Genomic DNA, 26,939 nt, shown 5'->3' on the forward strand with positions numbered 1-26,939 from the left:
ACTTGGGTTGCTTCCACATCTTGGCTGTGGTAAATGAGACTGTAATAAACATAAGGATGCATATATCTTTTTGAATTAATGTTTTCATTTTCTTTGGAAAAACCTAGGAGCAGAATTGTTGGATTTTATGGTAGTTCTATTTTTAATTTTTTGAGGAAACTACGTATTGTTTTCCACAGTGGCCGCACCAGTTTACAGGGCACACCAACAATGCACAAGGGTTCCCCTTTTTTTCACCTTCTTGCCAACACTTTTAATTTATTTATTACTCTTTGATAAGAGCCATTCTGACAGGTGAGAGGGAGCATCTCACCATGGTTTTGATTTGCATTTTCCTGGTGGTTAGTGATGTGAAGCATTTTTTCACGTGCCTGTTGGCCATTTGTGTGTCTGTTTTTGGAAAAATGTCTATTCGCATCTTCTGCTTACTTTTTTTTAAAGCAATGATATATCACTTTTATTTATTAAAAAACTTTTATTGGAGTAGAGGTGATTTATGATATTGTGTTTGTTACAGCTGTAAAGTGAATCAATTATACATATACACATATCCACTCACCCATAGAGCTCTGCCTACTTTTTAATGGAGTCGTTTGTTTTCCTGATGTTGAGTTGTATGACTCTTTGTATATTTTGGAAATTAATCCCATATCAGATACATTATTTGCAAATATATTCTCCCATTGAGTAGATGGCCTTTCCATTTTGTTGACAGTTTGTTTTTGCAAAAGCCTTTTAGTTTAATGTAATCCCATTTGTTTATTTTTGCTTTTGTTTTTCTTGCCTAAGGAGACATATCCCCTCAAATATATTTTTCCCCCAAATATTATTAAGATATTAAGACCAATATCAGATTGTACTATTTTTTATTTTAGGAGTTTTATGCTTTAAGGTCTTACATTTAAGTCTTTAATCCATTTTAATTTATTTCTGTGCATGACGTGAGAGAGTAGTCCACTTCGATTATTTTGCATATAGCTGTCACATTTCCCCAACACTATTTATTGAAGAGACTACCTTTTCCTCACTGTATATTCTTGCCCCCTTTGTTATAAATTGCCCATATAAATGTGGGTACATTTCTGGGCTCTCTGTCCTATTCCACTGATCTTTGTGTCTGTTTTTGTGACAATATCATACTGTTTTGGTGACTAGTTTTGTACTATAGCTTGATGTAAAGAAGCCTGATACCTCCAGCTTTGTTCTCCTTTCGTGTTTGTTTTGGCTATTCAGGTCTTTTGTGTTTCCATACAAATTTTAGAGTTATTTGTTCTAGTTCTGTGAAAAGTTTCATTGGTGTTTGGACAGATTTTGCATTGAACCTGTAGATTTCTTTGGGTAATATGGTCTTTTTAACAATATTAGTTCTTCTAATCCAAGAGCATGGAAATGTTCTCTCCAACTATTTGCTTCATCTTAAATTTCCTTCATCAGTGTCTTATAGTTTTATATAAAATATAAAAAAATAGTTTTTATATTTTACCTTTTCAGTTAGGTTTATTCCTAGGTATTTTATTGTTTTTAATGAGACTGTACATGGAATTTTTTAATGTAAACTGACTCTTTTGCATATTTATTTATTTAAAATTCTTTTTCCCCCAGTTTTATTGATAAATCATTGACATACATCACTGTATAAGTTTAAGGTACTCAGCAGGATGGTTCTATTTATATATATAATGAGATAATTACCACAATAGAGTCAGCTAACATTCATCTTCTCGTACAGATACAATAAAAAGGAAAGAAAGAATGAAAAAAATGAAAAGGAAAAAAGTTTCTCTTTGTGACAAGAATTCGTAGAATTACTCTCTTGACAATGTTCCTTCATAACATACAGCAGTGCTAGAGATAGTTGTCATGGTCACGTTGTACATTACATCCCTTGTAGTTATTTATCTTATGAACTGGAGTTTTTACCCTTTGACCACCTTCTGCCAGTCTCCCCTCCCCTCACCTCCTGCCTCTGGTAAACAGTGTTTTAGGTATCAGTTCAGTTCAGTTCAGTTCAGTCGCTCAGTCGTGTCCGACTCTTTGCGACCCCATGAATCGCAGCACACCAGGCCTCCCTGTCCATCACCAACTCCCGGAGTTCACTCAGACTCACGTCCATCGAGTCAGTGATGCCATCCAGCCATCTCATCCTCTGTCGTCCCCTTCTCCTCCTGCCCCCAATCCCTCCCAGCATCAGAGTCTTTTCCAATGAGTCAACTCTTCGCATGAGGTGGCCAAAGGACTGGAGTTTCAGCTTCAGCATCATTCCCTCCAAAGAAATCCCAGGGCTGATCTTCAGAATGGACTGGTTGGATCTCCTTGCAGTCCAAGGGACTCTCAAGGGTCTTCTCCAACACCACAGTTCAAAAGCATCAATTCTTTGGCGCTCAGCCTTCTTCACAGTCCAATTCTCACATCCATACATGACCACAGGAAAAACCATAGCCTTGACTAGATGGACCTTTGTTGGCAAAGTAATGTCTCTGCTTTTGAATATGCTATCTAGGTTGGTCATAACTTTCCTTCCAAGGAGTAAGCGTCTTTTAATTTCATGGCTGCAATCACCATCTGCAGTGATTTTGGAGCCCCCAAAAATAAAGTCTGACACTGTTTCCACTGTTTCCCCATCTATTTGCCATGAAGTGATGGGACCGGATGCCATGATCTTTGTTTTCTGAATGTTGAGCTTTAAGCCAACTTTTTCACTCTCCACTTTTACTTTCATCAAGAGGCTTTTGAGTTCCTCTTCACTTTCTGCCATAAGGGTGGTGTCATCTGCATATCTGAGGTTATTGATATTTCTCCCTGCAATCTTGATTCCATCTTGTGCTTCATCCAGCCCAGCACTGCACATGATGTACTCTGCATATAAGTTAAATAAGCAGGGTGACAATATACAGCCTTGACGTACTCCTTTTCCTATTTGGAACCAGTCTGCTGTTCCATGTCCAGTTTTAACTGTTGCTTCCTGACCTGCATACAGATTTCTCAAGAGGCAGGTCAGGTGGTCTGGTATTCCCATCTCTTTCAGAATTTTCCACAGTTTATTGTGATCCACATAGTCAAAGGCTTTGACATAGTCAATAAAGCAGAAATCGATGTTTTTCTGGAACTCTCTTGCTTTTTCCATGATCCAGCGGATGTGGGCAATTTGATCTCTGGTTCCTCTGCCTTTTCTAAAACCAGCTTGAACATCAGGAAGTTCATGGTTCACATATTGCTGAAGCCTGGCTTGGAGAGTTTTGAGCATTACTTTGCTAGCATGTGAGATGAGTGCAATTGTGCGGTAGTTTGAGCATTCTTTGGCATTGCCTTTCTTTGGGACTGGAATGAAAACTGACCTTTTGCAGTCCTGTGGCCACTGCTGAGTTTTCCAAATTTGCTGGCATACTGAGTGCAGCACTTTCACAGCATCATCTTTCAGGATTTGAAATAGCTCAACTGGAATTCCATCACCTCCACTAGCTTTGTTCGTAGTGATGCTTTCTAAGGCCCACTTGACTTCACAGTCCAGGATATCTGGCTCTAGGTGAGTGATCACACCATCATGATTATCTGAGTTGTGAAGCTCTTTTTTGTACAGTTCTCCTGTATACAACAAAGCAATTCAGCCAAAAATTGCAAATCCACTATACTTCCAAAAACGTGATTTTTCTTAATAATAATTGTTAATAAATAAAATTTTAAAAATATTTTGTGTATTTATTTATGGTTTCAGAGAAATAAAAACCTGCCAGGATTTAGTAAATAATGTCTAGAAAATATATATAGCTCACAAGAAAGAAGTAAGTTTATTAGGTGAAAAGCAATTTAAATGTTTCTTGGATGTATTAACATTACTTGAAACTAGTGGCACTTTTTTGGTTACTAGTGCAATGCTACCTTAACTGTATCTGTTCAACATACTGAGGCCCAGTATCTACGAGAGAGCCACCTGAATTCCTAATTTCGGATAAAAGTACGCAGAGAACAAATGTATGTAGAATGTGAAAATTAGTAGCACTTGACAAAATTTTATTATATTAAGGGCATAGGTTTTGGAGTCAGAAAAAAAATATTGAATTTATAACAAGTTCTGTCACTTCCTAGCTGTTTAATTTGAGGGTGAGGGGGCAGTTGCTTAACCTCCTTTAGTGTCATTTCCTAAATTATAAAATAGGGATGCTTATATTCACCTGCCACTGGATCATAAGACGTAAAGGAAAATCTGCATCTAAAATGACTACACATAATACAGAGCTGATAAGTGTTACCTACTTTATCATCCAGCATGTTCTTGATAGATAGACTAGTCATTCCAGACTCATCATAATTTGCTTACTTACAACAAGTTGTCGTTCTCACTGAGGGTACTAATTAGGTGTGAAGTAAACAATCTGTAGTTTGTGGTTTTCAGCTAATAGTAATACAAGCTGGTTTCCAGAGAAGAAAAAAGAAAACGGAGACTAAAGGTGAAGGCAGTACAATGGGCTGTAGAATAAAAAGTAACTTTTAGAGAATTTTGAGGAAATTAATTGTTTCAAGGTTGACATTTAGATACGGGCAGGGAATTTGGTGCTTTGGGTGGACACGGTTTAGCACTAAACCCTTTAATGTATTTTAGTAGCCTCATAATCTGTTAAATAGCTATATGATTTTTATTTTTACATATTTTATGCAGCAAAATAAATCGCCATTTAAGTGCTTTTTGATGTGTGAAGTAATGGACTCTTTAATTGCCACTAGTAAGTGTCCTTAATTTAGTGAAATCTCTCCCCTGTCTGCTCTTTTACTCTTTGATAAGGCAAAGAATATTTATTTGCTTGCTGGTAATCATCTTTTATAAGCATGGTGATAAGGGATTCAAGAATGACATGTACATAGATATATATGGAGATTTATATGAGCTGTATCAGGTAAAAAATTCTCTTTATAAGTGGCACTTGAATTTATCTTATGGAGGGAATTGTCTTACTTTAAGAAATACTTCAATCAACTGCTAAGGGTAAAACATGAGACTCTCAGCAGAGTCAGCAGCAGACATGAGAACAAAAGAGGTACAATACTGCTTAGTATGGGAAAGGAACGATGTCCAGAGAAGCTAGGAGAAGACAGGCTGAGGCATCTGTTTGCTAAGTGATGCTTATTGAACTTGGGCTCCTACCCTCCAGAGACTGGGGTTGTATCTTTTCTGATGACTACATTTCAGAGAGATGGCTCCCAGGTCCATGAAAGACACATTCTTGAGTATAGAAGACAGATCTCAAAGAGACAGGGAAAGAATTTACAATTGCAAGTCTTTTTAAAAAGTAAATGCTCTATGGCAGAAATCACAACATTGTAAAAATGGAAAAAAAAAAAAGTAAAAAGAGCCCACGCATTGGAGAAGACCTTGATGCTGGGAAAGATTGAAGGCAGGAGGAGAAGGGGATGACAGAGAACGATGGGTGGCATCACCAACTCCATGGACATGAGTTTGAGCAAGCTCCAGGAGATGGTGGAGGACAGGAAAGCCTGGAGTGCTGCAGTCTGTGGGGCCGCAAAGAGTAGGACACGACTGAGCGACTGAAGAGCAACAACTGGTGGCTCAGTGGTAAAGAATCCACCTGCCATGCAGGAGACTTGCATTTGCTCCCTGGCTCAGGAATATCCCTTGAAGAAGGAGTAGTTACCCACTCCACTGTTCTTGCCTGGGAAATCCCATGGACAGAGAAGCCCTGCAGGCTACAGTCCACGGGGTCGTAAAAGAGTTGAACAGGACTTAGTGACTGAACAATAACAACAATCCCTATTTCGGTGGGCAGAATGACCCTAGCTGACATATCCTATGTATGTAAAGCATTCCTAGTTTTGATTAAACTTAATAGTTAACACTTCAGCATATTTGAAGAGTTATTGGGAGAAAGAATCCTCTTAAATTAGTATGCTTACACAATTAAATTTTGCCTTAATTCTCTGCAGTATTTTATGAATTTGCCCATGTCTTTTAAACTTTCAAATTTTTGGCATAAAGTTCTTCATAATATTATCTTATTAATTTTTATTATTTAAAATTCACAATTGGCCTTTATTTCACAAAGTTCATATCCTTTAGAAGAGTTTTTTGTACAATTTTTGCTATATGATGCTATTTAAAGAGAAAATAGACAAATGCACAAATTATGTCCTTTAAGCTACTTCTTTAACGTTGAGGAAATGTAAAGGTAGAAAAGTATTAGTTCCAGAGCCTGAGGAGTACATTTACTTATGTGTGTATTTATTAAATACTTATTTATTTGGCTGTGCCAGGTCTTCGTTGTGGCATGTGGAAATCTTGTGTCTTTGTTGTAGCTTGCAGGTTCTTTTAGTTGTAGCGGGTGGGATCTAGTTCTCCAACCAGGGATTGAACCTGGGACCCTTGCATTGGGAGTGCAGAGTCTTAGCCTTCCGACCACCAGGGAAGTCCCAAGAGTACACTTATATTGCCTGAACTTGGATTTTCCCATTTAGTTAGATACATACTACACCAAAGTGAGTTTCTGAATTATCTGTTGCCTTGCTCTGGTACATACTTTTATTAACTTTCTAATGTCTGTAGTAACCATAATTGTGTCTGCTTTTCCATCCTGATATGCTTATTTGTTCTTTCTTAACCCATATCAATAGATGTGTATCAATTTTTAATTTTTTTCAAACAAATATCTGGCTTTGTTGATACTATTATATTTTATTTTGTATTTCCTTATTTTTTTCCTTATTATTTACTTTATTATGTTCTCCCTTCTCCTGTTTGGGTTTATTTTGCTGTAATTTTTTCCAACATCTTGAGAAGTCTGCTTAGCTCCTACATTTTCAGCAATTTAAGTTTATAATTTTTGCAATTAAATCTGTAAATTTTCTTTTGGAAACTTAGAAGTATCCTCTAAGTTTTGATTCATGGCATTTAAAATTTTCCATATCTATTCCATATCTATGTCTTTTTTGACCCATGAGTTATTTAGAAGTATATTTCTTAATTGCTAGTTATCATTTTTAAATTATTGATTTCTAGCATAGCCATATATGATTTCAGTCTTTTGAAATTCATGATGACTTACTTTATGGCCTATACAGAGAATATTTGTAAATGTTTCTTGTGTCTTAGAAAAATTTTGGGTTAGCCTAAAAGTGTGTTCAGGCTTTTCACCATAGCATCGTATGGAAAAACCTGAACACACTTTTTGGCGAACCCAGTAACAGGTAGTCGACGGTTGTTGGGTCCAGCGTTCTGTACATGACGATTACATTTTATTTGTTAATATTCAGATCTTCCATCAGTTCAGTTCAGTTGCTCAGTCATGTCCAACTCTTTGAGACCCCATGGACTGCAGCAAGCCAGGCTTCCGTGTCCACCACCAACTCCTGGAGTTTACTCAAACTCACGTCCATTGAGTTGGTGATGCCATCCAACCATCTCATCCTCTGTCGTCCCCTTCTCCTCCCGCCTTCAATCTTTCCCAGCATCAGGGTCTTTTCCAATGAGTCAGTTCTTTGCATCAGCTGGACAAAGTATTGGAGTTTTAGCTTCAGCATCAGTCCTTCCAGTGAATATTCAGGACTCATTTCCTTTAGGATTGACTGGTTGGATCTCCTTGCCGTCCAAGGGCCCATCAAGAGTCTTCTTCAACACCACAGTTCAAAAGCATCAATTCTTCAGTGCTCAGCTTTCTTTACAGTCCGACTCTCACATCCATACATGGCTACTGGAAAAACCATAGCCTGGACTAGATGGACCTTGGTTGGCAAAGTAATGTCTCTGCTTTTGAATATGCTGTCTAGGTTGGTCATAACTTTTCTTCCAAGGAGTAAGCGTCTTTTAATTTCATGGCTGCAGTCACCATCTGAAGTGATTTTGGAGCCCCCAAAAATAAAGTCCGTTACTGTTTTCACTGTTTCCCCATCTATTTCCCATGAAGTGATGGGACCAGATGCCATGATCTTCGTTTTCTGAATGTTGAGTTTTAAGCCAACTTTTTCACTCTCCTCTTTCACTTTCATCAGGAGGCTCTTTAGCTCTTCTTCACTTTCTGCCATAAGGGTGTGTCATCTGCATATGTGAGGCTGTTGATATTTCTGGCAATCTTGATTCCAGCTTGTGCTTCTTCCAGCCCAGCGTTTCTCGTGATGTACTCTGCATATAAGTTAAATGAGCAGGGTGACAATATACAGCCTTGACGTACTCCTTCCCCTATTTGGAACTAGTCTGTTGTTCCATGTCCAGTTCTAACTGTTGCTTCTTGACCTGAATACAGATTTCTCAAGAGGCAGGTCAGGTGGTCTGGTATTTCCATCTATTTCAGAATTTTCCAGAGTTTGTTGTGATCCACACAGTCAAAGGCTTTGGCATAGTCAATAAAGCAGAAATTGATGTTTTTCTGGAACTCTCTTGCTTCTTCCATGATCCAGCGGATGTTGGCAATTTGATCTCTGATTCCTCTGCCTTTTCTAAAACCAGCTTGAACATCAGGAAGTTCACGATTCACATACTGTTAAAGCCTGGCTTGGAGAGTTTTGATCATTACTTTGCTAGCGTGTGAGATGAGTGCAATTGTGCAGTTGTTTGAGCATTCTTTGGCCTTGCCTTTCTTTGGGATTGGAATGAAACTGACCTTTTCCAGTCCTGTGGCCACTGCTGAGTTTTCTAAGTTTGTTGGCATATTGAGTGCAGCACTTTCACAGCATCATTATTTAGGATTTGAAACTGCTCAACTGGAATTCCATCACCTGCACTAACTTTGTTTGTAGTGATGCTTCCTAAGGCCTGCTTGACTTCACATTCCAGGTTGTCTGGCTCTAGGTGAGTGATCACGCCATTATGGTTATCTGGGTCGTCAAGATCTTCTTGCCACCTCTTTTTAATATCTTCTGCTTCTGTTAGGTCCATAGCATTGCTGACCTTTATTGAGCCCATCTTTGCATGAAATGTTCCCTTGGTATCTCTAATTTTCTTGAAGAGATCGCTAGTCTTTCCTATTATATTGTTTTCCTCTATTTCTTTGCAATGATCACTGAGGAATGCTTTCATATCTCTCCTTAATATTCTTTGGAATTCTGCATTCAAATAAGTGTATATTTCCTTTTCTACTTTGCCTTTAGCTTCCCTTCTTTTCTCAGCTATTTGTAAGGCCTTCTCAGACAACCATTTTGCCTTTTTGCATTTCTTTTTCTTGGGGATGGTCTTGATCACTGCCTCCTGTACATTGTCGCAAAACCTCTGTCCATAGTTTTTCAGGCACTCTGTCTATCAGATCTAATCCCTTGAATCTATTTTTCACTTCCACTGTATAATCATAAGGGATTTGATTTAGGTCATACCTGAATGGTCTAGTGGTCTTCCCTACTTTCTTCAATTTAAGTCTGAATTTGGAAATAAGGAGTTCATGATCTGAGCCACAGTCAGCTCCCGGTCTTGTTTTTGCTGACTGTGTAGAGCTTCTCCACCTGTGGCTGCAAAGAATATAATCAGTCTGATTTTGGTGTTGACCATCTGGTGATGTCCATGTGTAGAGTCTTCTGTTGTGTTGCTGGAAGAGGGTGTTTGCTATGACCAGTATGTTCTCTTGGCAAAACTCTATTAGCCTTTGACCTGCTTCATTCTGTACTCCAAGGCCAAATTTGCCTGTTACCCCAGGTGTTTCTTGACTTCCTACTTTTGCATTCCAGTCCCCTATAATGAAAAGGACATCTTTTTTGGGTGTTAGTTCTAAAAGGTCTTGTAGGTCTTCATAGAACTGTTCAACTTCAGCTTCTTCAGCGTTACTGGTTGGGGCATAGGCTTGGATCACCGTGATATTGAATGGTTTGCCTTGGAAATGAACAGAGTTCATTCTGTCGTTTTTGAGATTGCATCCAAGTACTGCATTTCGGACTCTCTTGTTGACCTTGATGGCTACTCCATTTCTTCTAAGGGATTCCTGCCCACAGTAGTAGACATAATGGTCATCTGAATTAAATTCACTCATTCCAGTCCATTTTAGTTCACTGATTCCTAGAACGTCAATGTTCACTCTTGCCATCTCCTGTTTGACCACTTCCAATTTGCTTTGATTCATGGACCTAACATTCCAGGTTCCTATTCAATATTGCTCTTTACAGCATCGGACCTTGCTTCCATCACCAGTCACATCCACAACTGGGTGTTGTTTTTGGTTTGGCTCCATCTGTTCATTCTTTCTGGAGTTCTTTCTCCACTGATCTCCAATAGCATATTGGGCAACTACTGACCCGGGGAGTTCATCTTTCAGTGTCATATCTTTTTGCTTTTTCATACTGTTCATGGGGTTCTCAAGGCAAGAATACTGGAGTGGTTTGCCATTCCCTTCCCCAGTGGATCACATTTTGTCAGAACTCTCCACCATGACCTGTCCGTCTTGGGTGGCCCTACATGGCATGGCTCATAGTTTCAGTGAATTAGACAAGGCTGTGGTCCATGTGATTAGACTGGTTAGTTTTCTGTGATGGTGGTTTTCAGCCTGTCTCCCCTCTGATGGAGAAGGTTAAGATGTTATGGAAGCTTCCTGTTGGGAGAGACTGACTGAGGGGCAAACTGGTTCTTGTTCCCATGGGTGGGGCCATGTTCAGTAAATCTTTAACCCAATTTTCTGTCCATGGGTGGGGCTGTGTTCCCTCCCTGCTATTTACATGGGGCCAAACTATGGTGGAGGTAATGAAAATAATGGCGACCTCCTTCAAAAGAATCCATGCGTGTACTGCTACACTCAGTGCCCCCAGCCCTGCAGCAGGCCACCACCGACCCATGCCTCCACTGGAGACTCCCGGACACTCACAGGCAAGTCTGGGTCAGTCCTATGAAAGTGAAAGTGAAGTCGCTCAGTCGTGTTCGACTCTTTGCGACACCATGGACTATAGCCTACCAGGTTCTTCCATCCAAGGGATTTTCCAGGCAAGAATACTGGAGTGGGTTGCCATTTCCTTCCTCAGGCGATCTTCCCAACCCAGGGATTGAACCTGCATCTCCTGCATTGTAGGCAGAGGCTTCACCATCTGAGCCACCAGGGATGGTAGTCCTTCTATAGTCTACTATAATTCTTTGGCTTCATTTTCCAGAAAAATTTGTAAATTTGTGGATTCAGAAGCCCAGTGATCACATTTGCTATGTGACAAAGTTACGTTATTTGACATAAATGTTATATAAGAAGAAATTTAACTTCTCAACCAATAATGTAATGAGTGATGAAATATTTATAATGTTCATCTATAAGAATTAAAAGCATTCAGGATAACTTTTTTGGAGCGTTAGAAATTGCACTGTTATCTTTTAAGCTTTGGGGGCAAAAATATTAACAGAGGGGCAACCACCAGTGATACATAGGTACCCTAATTATCTGGCATAGATATTTGGAGAGTATGGCCCTGTATACTCTGATTCTTTTTTCTCCAATTATTTATTTCATTTGAATTCACTCTCTTTGTGTCTTTCCAGTCTTAGCACTTTTCAATGAAGCTGCCCGACTCATACAAAGCTTCTGTTAATAGAACTTAGCCTCTGATGTTAGCTTCTGAGTATTTCACTCATTCTATCTGCATATTCCTCTTTCACCTGGCTTGAGCTGCCCTTCAGCTCCCCTCTCTCTCTGCTTGATGACCTGTTTTTTTGATGTGCTTCTCTGACTCATGCACTTTGCTTTTCTTCAGATAGTAACTGTGAGTCACAGCCCCCACCCAACCCCTTACCCCCTTCACCCAGGGCCTGTGGAACTGTTCAGACAGAACTAATTCCCACCAGGCCTTCCCATCAGAAGAGGGGAATATTGTGTTGGGTTCACGCATCAGTCCAGACACACTTTTCTCCCTGGTTCTCGGATGACGATTTCCCCAGCAACCTCCAACTCCCAGATGTCTGTCTGCTCTACCACAGAGTTCATAGTTCATCATAGTTTTTGCACTTGACTTTCAGTTCTGGCCTCTCAGTTGATTTATCTCCTCTCTTTCTCCCTCTGGCAAGTCCCAGTGGGTAAGCCTTAATAATAACCCTAGTATACCCTTAATGACTATTCTCTCTGCTTCTATTTCCTGATTTTTAAAAAGGCACAACATATAAAATGGCTCAGTGGGTAAAGAATCTGCTCCTCTGATGCAGGAGACACAGGAGACACAGGTTCGATTCCTGGATCAGGAATACCCCCTGGAGAAGGAAATGGCAACCCACTCCAGTATTCTTGCATGGAAAATCCCATGGACAGAGGAGCCTGGTGGGCTAAAGAGTCAGACATAAGTGCGCATATAAACTCAAAATATATAAAAAGGAATGAAGCATGAATGAAACTTGAAGAGACAATGCTAAGTGAAATAAGTAAGACACAAAGGGACAATATTGTATGATTCCACTTATACGTGGTACACAGAGCAGTTCAGTTCATAGAGACAGAAAGGTGTTTAGAAGTTACCAGGGGCTTGGGTTAGGGGCAATGGAGAATTATTGCATAAAGGCTATAGGGTTTCTGTTTGGAGTAATGAAAAAGTTTCAGAAATAGTTGTAATGGTTTGTGCCGTGTGGTAGATGTAATTCATGCCACTAAATTTTGCACTTAACAGTGGTTAAAATGGTGTGTTCGGTGTCATATATAATTTGCCACATTAAAACAAAACAGCACAATAATAGCTCCTTGACCTTTTGCAGCATCCTCCAGGGCTGTTCTTTTCGTCTGCCTCTTAAATATTAGGATTCAGCAGTTTTGGTCCTTGGTTCTCTCCTTTCATCATCCTGCCCTCTTCCTCTGGGGACTCTCATTTAGTTTGCTAATGAGGACTAAACCTATATTTTTAGCCTAATCCCTCTCCCAAGTGGCAGACCTGGGTTATTGTGATTACTTGAGATTTCCACCTGGATATTCCAATAGCTCTTCAATCTCTTCATTCCCCTACTCAGCTCATCTTCTTCCTTCCAAAGCAGTTCGTCCTGTCTGTCTCCAGCCTTCTGTTTTCCACAGCCATGTTTCCCAAACCAAACATTCAGGCGTTTTTCCCCTTTCCCCCATTTCCAGGCTCTCGGTAAGTCCTATCTTTCTTACTTTACCTTGCGCAATGCCCCACCACATACCCTACAGCAAAGTCAGGCTGCTAGTCTGGCCCTAACTCGAATTCTGTGTCTTTGGAAATCTCCTGCCTGGAGAGATTTGATCCTTTTTCTCTGCACTCTCAAATGACCCGCTCTGTCTACCTCAAGACCCAGGTGAAAGTTCACCTTCTTTGGAAGGCTCTCTCTCACCTTCTCTTTGCAATCTCTCTTTCTTTAGAGCAGTCATCCTTCTGTCCTTCCTGCCTGGGGAAAGTTTTCTCCCAAATCAGCATAAATGAAATCATTTTGCAAAGCATGTTGCAATTCATTGCAATTGTTTGTTTACATGTCTGACAGTCTCCTCCACTAGACTCTAATGTTTGTCGAGGGGGGAGCTGTGTCCAACTCCCAGCCAGGACTCTGGTCCATGGTAGGTGCTCCTTAAAGACCTACGTTGCCTCCCTATATAAACTTGAGAAAATTAGACATTTTTTCTTTTACTTTTCAACATGCTTTTGTTAAAAAAAAATCTTTCAATATGGACCATTCTTAAAGCATCCACTGAATTTGCCATAACACCACTTCACCCCATGCCTTGACTCCTTGGCTTCAAGGCTCATGGGACCACAGCTCCCCAACCAGGAACTGAACCTACAGTCCCCACACCGGAAGACGAAGTCCCAACCGTCGAACTGCCAGGGAAGTCCCATAGGCATGTTTTCAACACTTGAGATTCAAACACTTTTCAGAAAAGTCAGCTCACTTTGTGCTTCATTCTCTCTTTTCTGTTCCGTATTGCTAAGTGATTGTCCCCTAATTACTCAGAGCATTATGGTATTTTCCTCCAATTTTTTTTTTTTTTTTGGTGTGTGTGGCTGCTCCAGTTACTTTCCTGATAGTTCTTATTTCATATTTTAGTGATTTTAAAATTAGTAAAGTTTAAAAGTTTAGGGGCACATCTAAAGATGGATATGGTAATACAACCTGGATAAAACCTAAGGAGTGAAAGAAAAATCCTATGGGATCCCTAAAAGTAGTGCTTCAGAGTGTTTAAATAAATCACATGTGTTTTAAAAATTAAAATGACCTGCAATTAATTTTACTTTTTAAAAATGATGGGTCTTTTTGTACTATAATTAGAGACTGTAGGACTTCAAAGCAGATTTGGAATTAACGTTTCTGAATAAATGTTAGTCAGTAAGAGACTCAGACTCCTCATTATTTCAGTCTTCTTAATACTAGTTTATTTTTGATCTGTTGCAAATAGCATAGCTTCTATATCAGTCACCGTTCTCCAGAGAAACACAACTTATAAATATATATTAGAACTTGAAATGAATTATTGTATATTAAAACCCATATGTTTTTCTAGTAGTCATGTATGGATGTGAGAATTGGACTATAAAGAAAGCTGAGCACTGAAGAATTGATGCTTTTGAACTGTGGTGCTGGAGAAGACTCTTGAGAGTCCCTTGGACAGCAAAGAGGTCCAACCAGTCCACCCTAAAGGAGATCAGTCCTGAGTGTTCATTGGAAGGACTGAAGTTGAAGCTGAAACTCCAAAACTTTGGCCACCTGATGCGAAGAGCTGACTCATTTGAAAAGACCCTGATGTTGGGAAAGATTGACGGCAGGAGGAGAAGGGGATGACAGAGGATGAGATGAGTTTGAGCAAGCTCTGGGAGCTGGTGATGAACAGGGAAGCCTGGCGTGCTGCAGTCCATGGGGTTGCAAAGAGTTGAACAAGACTAAGCAACTGAACTGAACTGATCTACCTGGAGATAGAATCAGATTCTGCAGGCTAGGGGCTCAGTCTGACAAGACTGTTTGTCCCCACCCCCTGGTTTAGATGCCCATCTCAAGTCTAGGTTGTTACCTGTACTTCTGACCAACTGGCTGAAGATCAAAGGTTCCCTCTACTCTCTTCTTGGGTTGAATTAGTTTGCCAGAGTGTCTCACAGAAACAATTTACTTACTAGATCATTGGTACATGATAAAAGGATACCAATCAGGAATAGCCAGAAGGCAGGCATGTGGTAAGGGCACAAATCTTCCATACCCTGTCCGAGCACCAGTCTTCCAACCCCTGCAAACTCTCTGAACCCGGTCTATTTGGGTTTTCATGGAAACTTCATTACATAGGAATGGCTAATTAAATCGTTGGCCAATGACAACTGGTTCAACCTCCAGCCCCTCTCCCCTTGTGGTTGGCTTTCCCTGGCAACCAACCCCCCTTGCCTCACACCCTCTCCTCCTTCATTAACCTAGGGCTTTACAAAAGTCACTCATTAACATAAAAAAGACATTTTTATCGTTCTCACATTTATGAAATTTCAGGGGTTTTAGGAGCTCGGTACCAGAAATGGGGATGAAGACCAAAGATATATTTCTTATTATAATTCACAATGCCACAGCCCCCATCTGAATATTTACTCCCAAAGCTTAAAAGATATCAGTATAACTTCTGATTAAACAGAAAGTATTTAGGGAATTCCCTGGCTGTCCAGTGGTTAGGACTTGGTGCTTTTACTACATGGTCAGGATTTAATCCCTGGTTGGGGAACTAAAATCCTGCAAGCCTCATGGTGCTGCTAAAAAAGCAAATAAACAAATTTTTGAATGTTTTGATTCTTACAGCTGAGCATTATGAATGCTCTTCTCCCAAATTATTTTACATATATGTAAATAAATATAAAGAGATTTAATTTTAAGGAATTGATTGTGGGGACTGGTATGTCTAAACCTCATAGGGCAGGCCAGCAGCTTGGTAACCCAGAAAAGATTTCTATATTATTCTTGACTCAGAATTTCTTTCCAGAAATCCTTAATTTTTGCTGTTAAGGCTTTTAGTTAATTGAATGAGGCCCATCCACTTCATTGAGGGTAATCTCCTTTCCTTTATCCCTGGGTGGGGAAGATCTGCTGGAGGAGGGCATGGCAACCCACTCCAGTATTCTTGCCTGGAGAATCCCATGGACAGGGAATCCTGGCGGGCTACAGTCCACAGAGTCACAAAGAGCTGGACACGAGTGAAGCAACTTACATGAATGCATGCACTGATTATAGATGTTAATTACATTTACAGAATACCTCCACAGCAATATTTAGACCATTTGACCAAACAGCTGGATACCATAGCCTAGCCAAATTGACACTTAAAATTTAATCATCAGCTACCCTAGTGGTTATATTCATCAGCAAGGGATGATAAAAAGCAATAGTATAATCATTCACTGTGTCTTAATTTCCCCCACAAAATGTCTGGATAGTAAGTCAAAGAGAAATCTACCAAGCTAAGTCCTAGTGGAATTCCAGACTACTTTGTTGCAAGTACCTTTTGAGCAGCTATCTTAGAGCTATATATTTTTACTTTAAAAGTGATCAGAAATATGTATAGAGGTATTGCTGTATTATTTTTATCTTACCCTACAGCTTGGCTTCCAAGTTAGAACATTTGCTTGAGAAAGATACTGTAGCTAATTTTGAAATTAGATAGGCAGAGTTCAGGCTATTGAGCTATAGATGGAATGTTTTAGGATTGGCTGATTTCTATCATTGAATAGTTTGTGTACCTCCTTTAGAAGATAACCCCTTTCTTATCTACGAAGTAGGAATAACATTTATCTCTTATTATTGTTGAGAGGTTTAAACAATGTATTGACGTGTCTAATGCAGTACCTCATACACAGTAGGTATTCCATAAATGTTTTCTTCACTTGTCCTACAATAGTTTTCAGAACTGCAACCAGAGAGAACCTCTAAGCAATGTGAACTCATTGAGCTCATGAACTGGATAAGAAGATGAAACCTTTTTCTTTGTTGTTGAACTTTCCATGAACCTTAGCATCTCATTTGTTTTCTTTTGACTGTGCAAGGCTACAGAAGTAGAAAGAGGATTACTTTCCCTCCATTTTCTCTCACGAACTCAAGTATGCATTCATTTATTTGTCCATTCATTCAACAACTCTTTACCGAATGCCTTTATGCTCCAGGCATCGTGGCAGGTACCAGGGATATGACAGTGATCACTCATTGTGGTCTTTGTTCTTCAGGGGCTCACAGGAGATGATAGGGTGACCAGAACTACTGACACACACACACAAAAGCATGGAAAGAGGTAGGTTCAGGTTCTACTGATGGTTTCATATTTGCTTGTGGAAAAGATAATGATGTTGTCAGCAAGCATTTTGTAAATAATATTTTACAGCTTAAGAAAAATACAACATACTGAAAGAGAAAAAACGAGAACAATAGATGATGAAAAAAGGTCTTAATGAGAAAATATTTGCCAGCTATTAGTGTTGGCATTTTTATTATCCATCCATCATGTTCCATTTGTTAAATGGACCAGTTTAAATTACTTACATTTCACAGAATAACAAAATTAAGACTTAGGAGAACAGCTTTTGCTTTAAAATTTCTGCTGCTTTGATATTCACAGCAAATTAGAAATGATGCTCATTACCCTTTGGTGTGGCCTTACTCTGGGTCCAGCATTGGGCTAAGCAGTTCAAGAATCCTGAGCTTCAGTTCTCAAAGTGATCCCCATCTTGGAAAATAGGAAAGCTAAAGCACAGAGAAGTTAAGTAGATTACTTAAGGTTGCTGGTGGAATCAGAGTTTGAACCCAGAAAGCCTGACTTCAGAGCTCTCTGAACTACCTATCTTATAGGGAATCAAAAAAAAAAAAAAAAGTCCTAAAATGCTGAGACATTACTATGAATATACATGGAGTCATATTTTATTTTATTAAAAAAGTAGGCAATACTCTTACATGATTAAAAAATTTAAAGGCATAAAAGGATATCAAGTATTTTCTCATGGTCTTTCTTTTTGTCTCATGGGACTCCTATGATTCGAATGTTGTGGCGTTTAATATTGTCCTGGAGGTCTCTGAGATTGTCCTCATTTCTTTTAATTTGTTTTTCTTTTCCCCTCTCTGATTCATTTATTTCTACCATTCTATCTTCTATTTCACTAATCCTATCTTCTGCCTCCGTTATTCTACTATTTGTTGCCTCCAGAGTGTTTTTTATCTCATTTATTGCATTATTCATTATATATTGACTCTTTTTTATTTCTTCTAGGTCCTTGTTAAACTTTTCTTGCATTTTCTCAATCCTTACCTCCAGGCTATTTATCTGTGATTCCATTTTTATTTCAAGATTTTGGATCATTTTCACTATGATTATTTGGAATTCTTTATCAGGTAGATTCCCTATCTCTTCCTCTTTTGTTTAGTTTGGTGAAAAGAGCCTTCAGAATGGGAGAAAATAATAGCAAATGAAGCAACTGATAAACGACTAATCTCAAAAATATACAAGCAACTCCTGCAGTTCAATTCCAGAAAAATAAATGACCCAATCAAAAAATGGGCCAAAGAACTAAACAGACATTTCTCCAAAGAAGACATACAAATGGCTGACAAACACATGAAAAGATGCTCAGCATGACTCATTATCAGAGAAATGCAAATCAAAACCACAATGAGGTACCATTTCACACCAGTCAGAATGGCTGTGATCCAAAAGTCTACAAGTAATAAATGCTGGAGAGGGTGTGGAGAAAAGGGAACCCTGTTGGTGGGAATGCACTCCATACATAGTATGGAGAACAGTGTGGAGATTCCTTAAAAAAAACTGGAAATAGAACTGCCTTATGATCTAGCAATCCCACTGCTGGGCATACACACAGAGGAAACCAAAATTGAAAGAGACACGTGTACCCCAATGTTCATCGCAGCACTGTTTATAATAGCCAGGACATGGAAGCAACCTAGATGTCCATTAGCAGATGAATGGATAAGAAAGCTGTGGTACATATACACAATGGAGTATTACTCAGCCATTAAAAAGAATACATTTGAATCAGTTCTAATGAGGTGGATGAAACTGGAGCCTATTATACAGAGTGAAGTAAGCTAGAAAGAAAAACACCAATACAGTATACTAATGCATATATATGGAATTTAGAAAGATGGTAATGACAACCCTGTATGCGAGACAGCAAAAGAGACACAGATGTATAGAACAGTCTTTTGGACTCTGTGGGAGAGGGAGGGGGTGGATAATTTGGGAGAATTGCATTAAAACATGTATAATATCATATAAGAAACGAATTGCCAGTCCAGGTTCGATGCAGGATACAGGAAGCTTGGGGCTGGTGCACTGGGATGACCCAGAGGGATGGTATGGGAGGGAGGTGGGAGGGGGGTTCAGGATGGGGAACATGGGTACACCCGTGGCGGATGCATGTTGATGTATGGCAAAACCAATACAATATTGTAAAGTAAAAATAATAATAAAAATAAATAAATAAAAGGATATCAAAAAGCAGAGACATTACTTTGCCAACCAAGGTCCGTCTAGTCAAGGCTATGGTTTTTCCAATAGTCATGTATGGATGTGAGAGTTGGACTACAAAGAAAGCTGAGTGCTAAAGAATTGATGCTTTTGAACTGTGGTGTTGGAGAAAACTCTTGCGAGTTCCTTGGATGGCAAGGAGATTCAACCAGTCCATCCTAAAGGGAATCAGTCCTAAATATTCATTGGAAGGACTGATGTTGAAGCTGAAACTCCAATACTTTGGCCACCTGATGCAAAGAACTGACTCATTTGAAAAGACCCTGATGCTGGGAAAGATTGAGAGCAGGAGGAGAAGGGGATGACAGAGGATGAGATGGTTGGATGGCATCACTGACTCGATGGACATGAGTTTGAGTAAACTCTGGGAGCTGGTGATGGACAGGGAGGCCTGGCATGCTGCAGTCCATGGGCTTGCAAAGAGTTGGACAAGACTGAGTGGCTGAACTGAACTGAACTGAAAAGGATATGTAGTAAAAAAGCTCTCTCCAGATCTCATCTGCCAACTACCTACTCCCCCTGTCCTGAAAGACAACAAATAAGCTTGTATATATTATCGGTTTCTCTCTCTTTTTACATAAATGGTAGGCTACCTTGTGACCCATTGCATATCTTTCTTTCCCCCCTTAAAAATGTATCCTAGACATCTTTCTCTTTTTTTAAACATAAATTGCTTTCTATTTCTCTTTTAACCTTTGCCTAGTTTTCTATGGCATAAATGTCCCATGTGAGCTCATGTGTGTTCAGTCACTAAGTTGTGTCTGACTCTTTGCAACCCTATGGACTGTAGACCGCCAGGCTCCTCTGTCTGATGCTTTGTCCAGTACTTTTAAAATTACATTTTATTTTGTGTGAAATTGATTTTGCATAAAGTTTGAGCTTTATTTTATTTTTTCCAGATGGCTCCCTGTTGCTCCAATAAAATACTAAAAAACATCTGCATCAGTCAGTACACTTACCAGCTCACACAACAAGAAATCTGAGGTAGGGCTGTTCCAGAGTTGACTATTTCAGTAGTTCAACGTGATTTCTAGGACCCAGATTCCCTTCACATTTTCCATGTATTGACTGACTTTCCTCCTTTATTCAAACAAAAAATTGAGGGCTTTGTCTCTTCTACATGTCCTCAAGACAAGCTTAGTGCTACAAGAATTCCATTTAATTAGATAAAAGACATTTTTGTACAACTGAACATAACAGATTTGCAGAATATTTTCCACGCTTCAAATTAACTGAAGTAGGAATCACCTCTATCAACAGTTTCAGCTATTGTGTCCAATACAAGAAATATGACATTATTTTCTATTGGAGGCTATGTGGTTATACTCCAGAATGGGATTTGAGAAAATTGAATACAACTCTGATAGAACTGGCCAAGAACTGCCTCAACTCCTTACCAAATCCTGCAGCCCACCGGCATCTGAACCTCAGCATCTGTGTTTCCCTTGAGTCATAGTGGGTAAAGCATCCTTGCCCCAGTCAAGGGCAAAGGCCAGTTCTTTCACACAGCTGTGTATCTTCAGTTATCCCCTTGCGCTTTTGTATCATCAGATTCTTTCTATTGCATTGCCTCCACTAGCAGTCTAATATCTCTCTCTCTGTCCTCCACCCGCCACCAATCACCACTCCATTTCTCGTCCCTACTCAACAGAAAAATTTCTGAAAGCCATGTTTAGCTTGCTGCCTTTTTGTCCTGCCTCTCATTCTTGCCATAATGCACTTCAGTCAGGCTTTCATTCCTCCATTCTCCCAACCCCACATCGATAAGAGATAGTTCCTGTTAAGGTTGCTTGTGTAGATGTCCGTGAAGCCAAACTCATCTGATTTTCCCCTAACTGGCCTGAGAGCTCTTTCTTAGCATCTTTTCTGGCTCCTCCTCCTCCAGCAGACCTCTTGCAAGCCTCTGTGTTTTCAACCTGCACTCTGTACTTCCCTACTGCCATGGCTTTAAGTATCATCTATTCACAGATGACTTCAAATCCATACCTCTTTTCCTGACCTCTATCCTGAGTTCTAGACTTATTTATCCAACTACCTTTCAGAATTTCCTTATAAGTGTTTAATAAAAATGTCAAACTTAATATGTCTGTTCATTGTTCAGTCGTGTCTGATTCTTTGCGACCCCATGGACTGTAGCCTGCCAGGCTCCTCTGTCCATGAAATTTTCCAGGCAAGAATACTAGAGTGGGTTGCCATTTCCTACTCCAGGTGATCTTCCAGACCCAGGGATTGAACCCACATCTCCTGGGTCTCCTGCATTGCAGGCATATTCTTTATGCAGAACTAATTATTTCTCCCTTCCTCCCAGTTTACTCTTCCCAGGGTCTTCCCCATCATGGTAAATGGTATCTTCATTTGTCCAACTGCCCACAAGCAATTATCAACAAGTCCTGTAGTGCTTACGAAGTATGTCTTGAGTCTGGCTACTGCTTCCGTCTTCACTGACACACCCTAGGCCAGGTGACCACCATCTAGCCTGAACTACTAAGACCATCTTCCAATCAGTCCAGATTCCTGTCTTTTTCAGTCTGATCCTTTCTCCATATAGTAGTCTCAGTGATTTTTCTTTTTTTCATTAATCTTATTTTTTCCTTCAACTTTTGTTTTTTAAATTTTAATTAATTTTTAAAAATTGGAGTCTAGTTGCTTTACAATGTTTCTTTAGTTTCTATTGTACAGCAAAGTGAATCACCTATACAGATACATATATCTCCTCATATTTGGATTTCCTTTTCATTTAGGTCACCACAAAGCACTGAGTAGAGTTCCCTGAGCTATACAGCAGGTTCTCATGAGTTATCTACTTTATACACAGTCTCAATAGTGTATATAAGTCAATCCCAACCTCTCAGTTCACCCCCCTAGTTGTCCATACATTTGTTCTCTATGTCTGTGACTCTATTTGTGCTTTACAAACAGGTTCATCTACACCATTTTTCTAGATTCTGCATATATATATGTTAATATACAGTATTTGTTTTTCTCTTTCTGACAAACTTCACTCCGTATGACAATGTCTAGGTTCCATCCACATAGCTGCAAATGGCTAAAATGAAAATTAGATTTTGTGACTTCTTTCCTCAAAACTTATATTGGGGTCTCATCACCCTCTGTAATAAAACCAAAACTTCTCTTCCTGATACACAGGGTTCTACAGGGTGTGGCATTTGCCCACCAAACCTCATCTCTGTTCATTTCCTCCCCTTTTCATTCCAGCAGAAGCACTATGGCTGTTTTTCTTTCCATCAAGCACACCAAGCTTGTTTCCATGTTAGAACCTTTGCACCTGCGCTTGGAATACTCTTCCTCTATATTTGCATAGATGTGTCCTCATCACTCACGGCTTGGCTCAAATGAGAGTTCTTAGAGATTCTGTGCTGAGTAACCTACTAAATCAGCTGTGTCTTTCCCCGTGTTCTGTCATTCTCCACCACAATTCTATACTAGCATTTTGTAGCATCATTTATAAGGAATGGAAATCTCATTTACTCACTGACCACTCAGTCATCACTCTGAATGTAAACTCTTGATGTCAGAGCCTCCGGCTGTCTTATGCTCTGCTGTATTCCCATTATCTGAAACAGTTCCAAATATTCATCAGCAGTGAATACTCCTTAAATGTTTGTTAACTGATTAATTACTCCATGTTTGTTCTGAACATTTACCTCTTCTGATCTCAGTTCCTTCAGTATTAAAATGAGGAAGCCTGGAGAAGAGAATACCTGAAATTCCTTCTGGATCAGTCTGATAACCTACAGTAATTACAGGAAAAATCTTGTTGCATCAGAGATTTGTATCTACTAAAGAACATTCATTCATTCATTCAACAAGCTCTTTCTGAGTGCTGACCAAAAGCCTGGGACTGTTCTAGGCATCGGAGGCCAAGTCATAGCCATCAAGGTTCTAGCACATAAGTCTCAACAGACAAACAGAAAACCTATAAAGTTAATGTGATCCTTGTTTTCCATCTGCTTTTCTACTGATACTTTCACAACAGTTTTCTCGATACTGCTTAGTTTATCAACACTGGGCTCCCTCTTACCATGGTTAATTTCCAAGACTTCTAGGATTAAGGGACATAATTTATGTGGCTATAACTTTAATAGCACCATGTAAAACATAGCCATTAAGGCTGCAGAATTCCTGCCAATTTGATTTAGCTCTAATCCAAACTCTGCCATACTTCCAAATTTAATTGCAGCCTGACTTACACTAAAATTTTAAATTTTATGAATCTAATTTTTTAAAAAATGAGATCAGTAAGGAACTAAAATTGTAAACATTCAGGTAGTAACACGTACAGGACTGCTAATTCTCTTGCCAAAATTTGAGACAGATGACTTTAAATTTGAATTGGAATTAGTGTACATAGAGAGCCAATCATTAATCAAGTGTCTAGAATGAAAATAAATCACTTTTAAACATGACTGTAGAGAATGAAAAATGATTACGAAAAGTAAAGCAAATTATTATATATTGTGCTAACTGCCATTTGTTGGCATAGGCTACAAATCACTCATAGAAAGCAATGTCTATTTATATTTGCTTTAATCATTTATATAAAGAGATTTAGTATAGCTACAGAATGTTTTAATCTTGCATATAAGTACTATATTTCAAGCAATATATATTGGTCAAAATGTTTTTGGTTGGAAAGGAAGACAGAAACCCAATTCAAACTTAACCAAAAAAAAGGGGGGGGGAGGGAACTATTTATTGTTTCATGTAACTGGGAAAGCCAGAACTCAACTAATAGAATGTCATCAGAGAACTCTTTTGTTTCAGTCAGAGGCTCTCCTTTTGGTGAACAAATGTTCACTAGCTGCTTTATTGACTATGCCAAAGCCTTTGACTGTGTGGATCACAACAAACTCTGGAAAATACTGAAAGAGATGGGAGTACCAGATCACCTGACCTGTCTCTTGAGAAACCTGTATGCAGGTCATCAAGCAACAGTTAGAACTGGACATGGAACAACAGACTGGTTCCAAATAGGAAAAGGAGTACGTCAAGGCTGTATATTGTCACCCTACTTATTTAACTTATATGCAGAGTACATCATGAGAAATGCTGGGCTGGAAGAAGCACAAGCTGGAATCAAGATTGCCGGGAGAAATATCAATAACCTCAGATATGCAGATGACACCACCCTTACGGCAGAAAGTGAAGAAGAGCTAAAGAGCCTCTTGATGAAAGTAAAAGAGAAGAGTGAAAAAGTTGGCTTAAAGCTCCACATTCAGAAAATTAAAATGGCACCTGGTCCCATCACTTCATGGGAAATAGATGGGGAAACAGTGGAAACAGTGGCTGACTTTATTTTTCTGGGCTTCAAAATCACTGCAGATGGTGATTGCAGCCATGAAATTAAAAGACGCTTACTCCTTGGAAGTAAGGTTGGTCATGACCAACCTAGACAGCATATTCAAAACCAGAGACATTACTTTGCCAACAAAGGTCCGTCTAGTCAAGGCTATGGTTTTTCCTGTGGTCATGTATGGATGTGAGAGTTGGACTATAAAGAAAGCTGAGTGCCGAAGAATTGATGCTTTTGAACTGTTGGTGTTGGAGAAGACTCTTGAGAGTCCCTTGGACTACAAGGAGATCCAGCCAGTCCATCCTAAAGGAGATCAGTCCTGGGTGTTCATTGGAAGGACTGATGCTGAAGCTGAAACTCCAATACTTTGGCCACCTGATGCAAAGAGCTGACTCATTTGAAAAGACCCTGATTCTGGGAAAGATTGAGGGCAGGAGGAGAAGGGGATGACAGAGGATGAGATGGTTGAATGGCATCACCAACTTGATGGACATGGGTTTGGGTGGAGTCTGGGAGTTGGTGATGGACAGGGAGGCCTGGCATGCTGCGGTTCATGGGGTTGCAAAGAGTCGGACACGACTGAGCGACTGAACTGAACTGAACTGAGCAGCTCAAGATTCATGACTTACCAGTTTATCAGCCCAAGGGGAAAGGGAGCAGTTGTTTTCCTTTAAAAAATTGTTATTAATTTATTGGCTCTTCGTTGCTGCCTGGGCTTTTCTCTAGTTGCGTTGCGTGGGTTTCTATAGCTTCTCTTGTTGCAGAGCACAGGCTCTAGGGCATGTAGACTTTAGCAGCGGCAGCTCCTGGGCTCTAAGGTCCAGGCTCAATGTTTGTGCTGCATGAGCTTAGTTGCTCCACAGAACGTTGGATCTTCCTGGATCAGGGATCAAACCCGTCTCTCCTGCACTGGCAGGTGGATTCTACACCACTGAGCCACCGGGGCAGCCCAACAGTTCTTTTTCAGTAGCTACAATAGAGAAATCCTGGGCAAGATTCTAACTGGCCCAGTTTGGAAACAGACTAACAAAATGTATTCCAAAGGCCCTAACACGCTTTCTTCTTCAGAACTGTTATTCTTGCAGTGAGCTAATTAATGTTGGCTAAATTTTAGGAGAATATAATCTGATTAAATTGATCCACCTTAAGGTGTTTAAAAGTGATAGATTTATCATTTACAACTTAAATAAAATGATAATTTGGTGCAATGTCAAAATAAGAAAAGAAATTTAAGGCAGTGTGGATGAAGACAGTTTTAATTGGGTTCAATAAATTATGCCAATGTGTAAGGATACCTTCTTTCAAACATAAGGCATAGAAATCTGGACATGTCTGTCCTACTCACACTATTTGTGAGTGCAAAGAGTATTGGGAAGATGCTGTGAGAAGGGTCTGTCCTTGGTTCAGGCAATAAAGGATACATTGTCTGTAGAGAACAAAAAGCAATAATAAAACTAAGTCAGCTCCTTTTCGTGCCTAGTGCCTAGCGCAGCCACAGCTTGTGGTCCCGAGAAGCACCTGAAGCCCATAGCAGCTCCAAAGCTTTGGATAAACTGACTGGTGTGTTTGCTCCTCGTCCATCTACCAGCCCCACAAACTAGGGAATGTTTGCCCCTAATCATTTTCCTAAGGAACAGACTCAACTATGCCCCAATAGGAGACGAAATAGAGATCTATATGCAGAATTTCATTAAGAGTGATAGCAAGGTCTGCCCCAACATAACTTACCCTGCTGGTTTTATGGATGTCATCAGCACTGATAAAACTGGAGAGAGTTTTCATCTGATCTATGACACCAGTGGTTGCTTTGCTGTTCGTTGTATTACACCTGAGGAGGCAAGGTACAAGCTGGGCAAAGTGGGAAAGATCTTTGTGGGACAAAAGGAATCCTTCATCTGGTGACCCACGATACTCGCATCATCCGCTACCCTTGATTCCCTCATCACGGTGAATGACACCATTCAAATTGACTTGGAGACTGGAAAGAGTACTGATTTAATCAAATTTGACACTGGTGCATGGTGACTGGAGGTGCTAACCTGAGAAGAACTGGTGTGGTCACCAATCAGGAGAGATATCCTGGTTCTTTCGATGTAGTTCATGTGAAAGATGCCAACGGCCACAGCTTTGCCACATGGCTCTCAAAAGTTTTCATTATTGGCAAAGGCAACAAACCATGGAACTCCCTTCCCTATGGAATGGGTATCCGCCTTACCATTGCTGAGGAGAGAGGCAAGAGCCTAGAAGCCAAATAG

At 39.7% G+C, this 26,939-nt stretch overlaps 1 pseudogene; it reads left to right on the forward strand.

Moving 5' to 3' along the window:
- LOC147356209 (small ribosomal subunit protein eS4, X isoform-like) overlaps window positions 1-26,939 on the forward strand; it is a 57,898-nt pseudogene extending 30,959 nt beyond the window's left edge.

This window comes from Bos grunniens, chromosome 16 (genome assembly GCF_055505025.1).
Source record: "Bos grunniens cultivar Pamir isolate PY7600 chromosome 16, Bosgru_T2T1.0, whole genome shotgun sequence".
Classification (NCBI taxonomy): domain Eukaryota; kingdom Metazoa; phylum Chordata; class Mammalia; order Artiodactyla; family Bovidae; genus Bos; species Bos grunniens.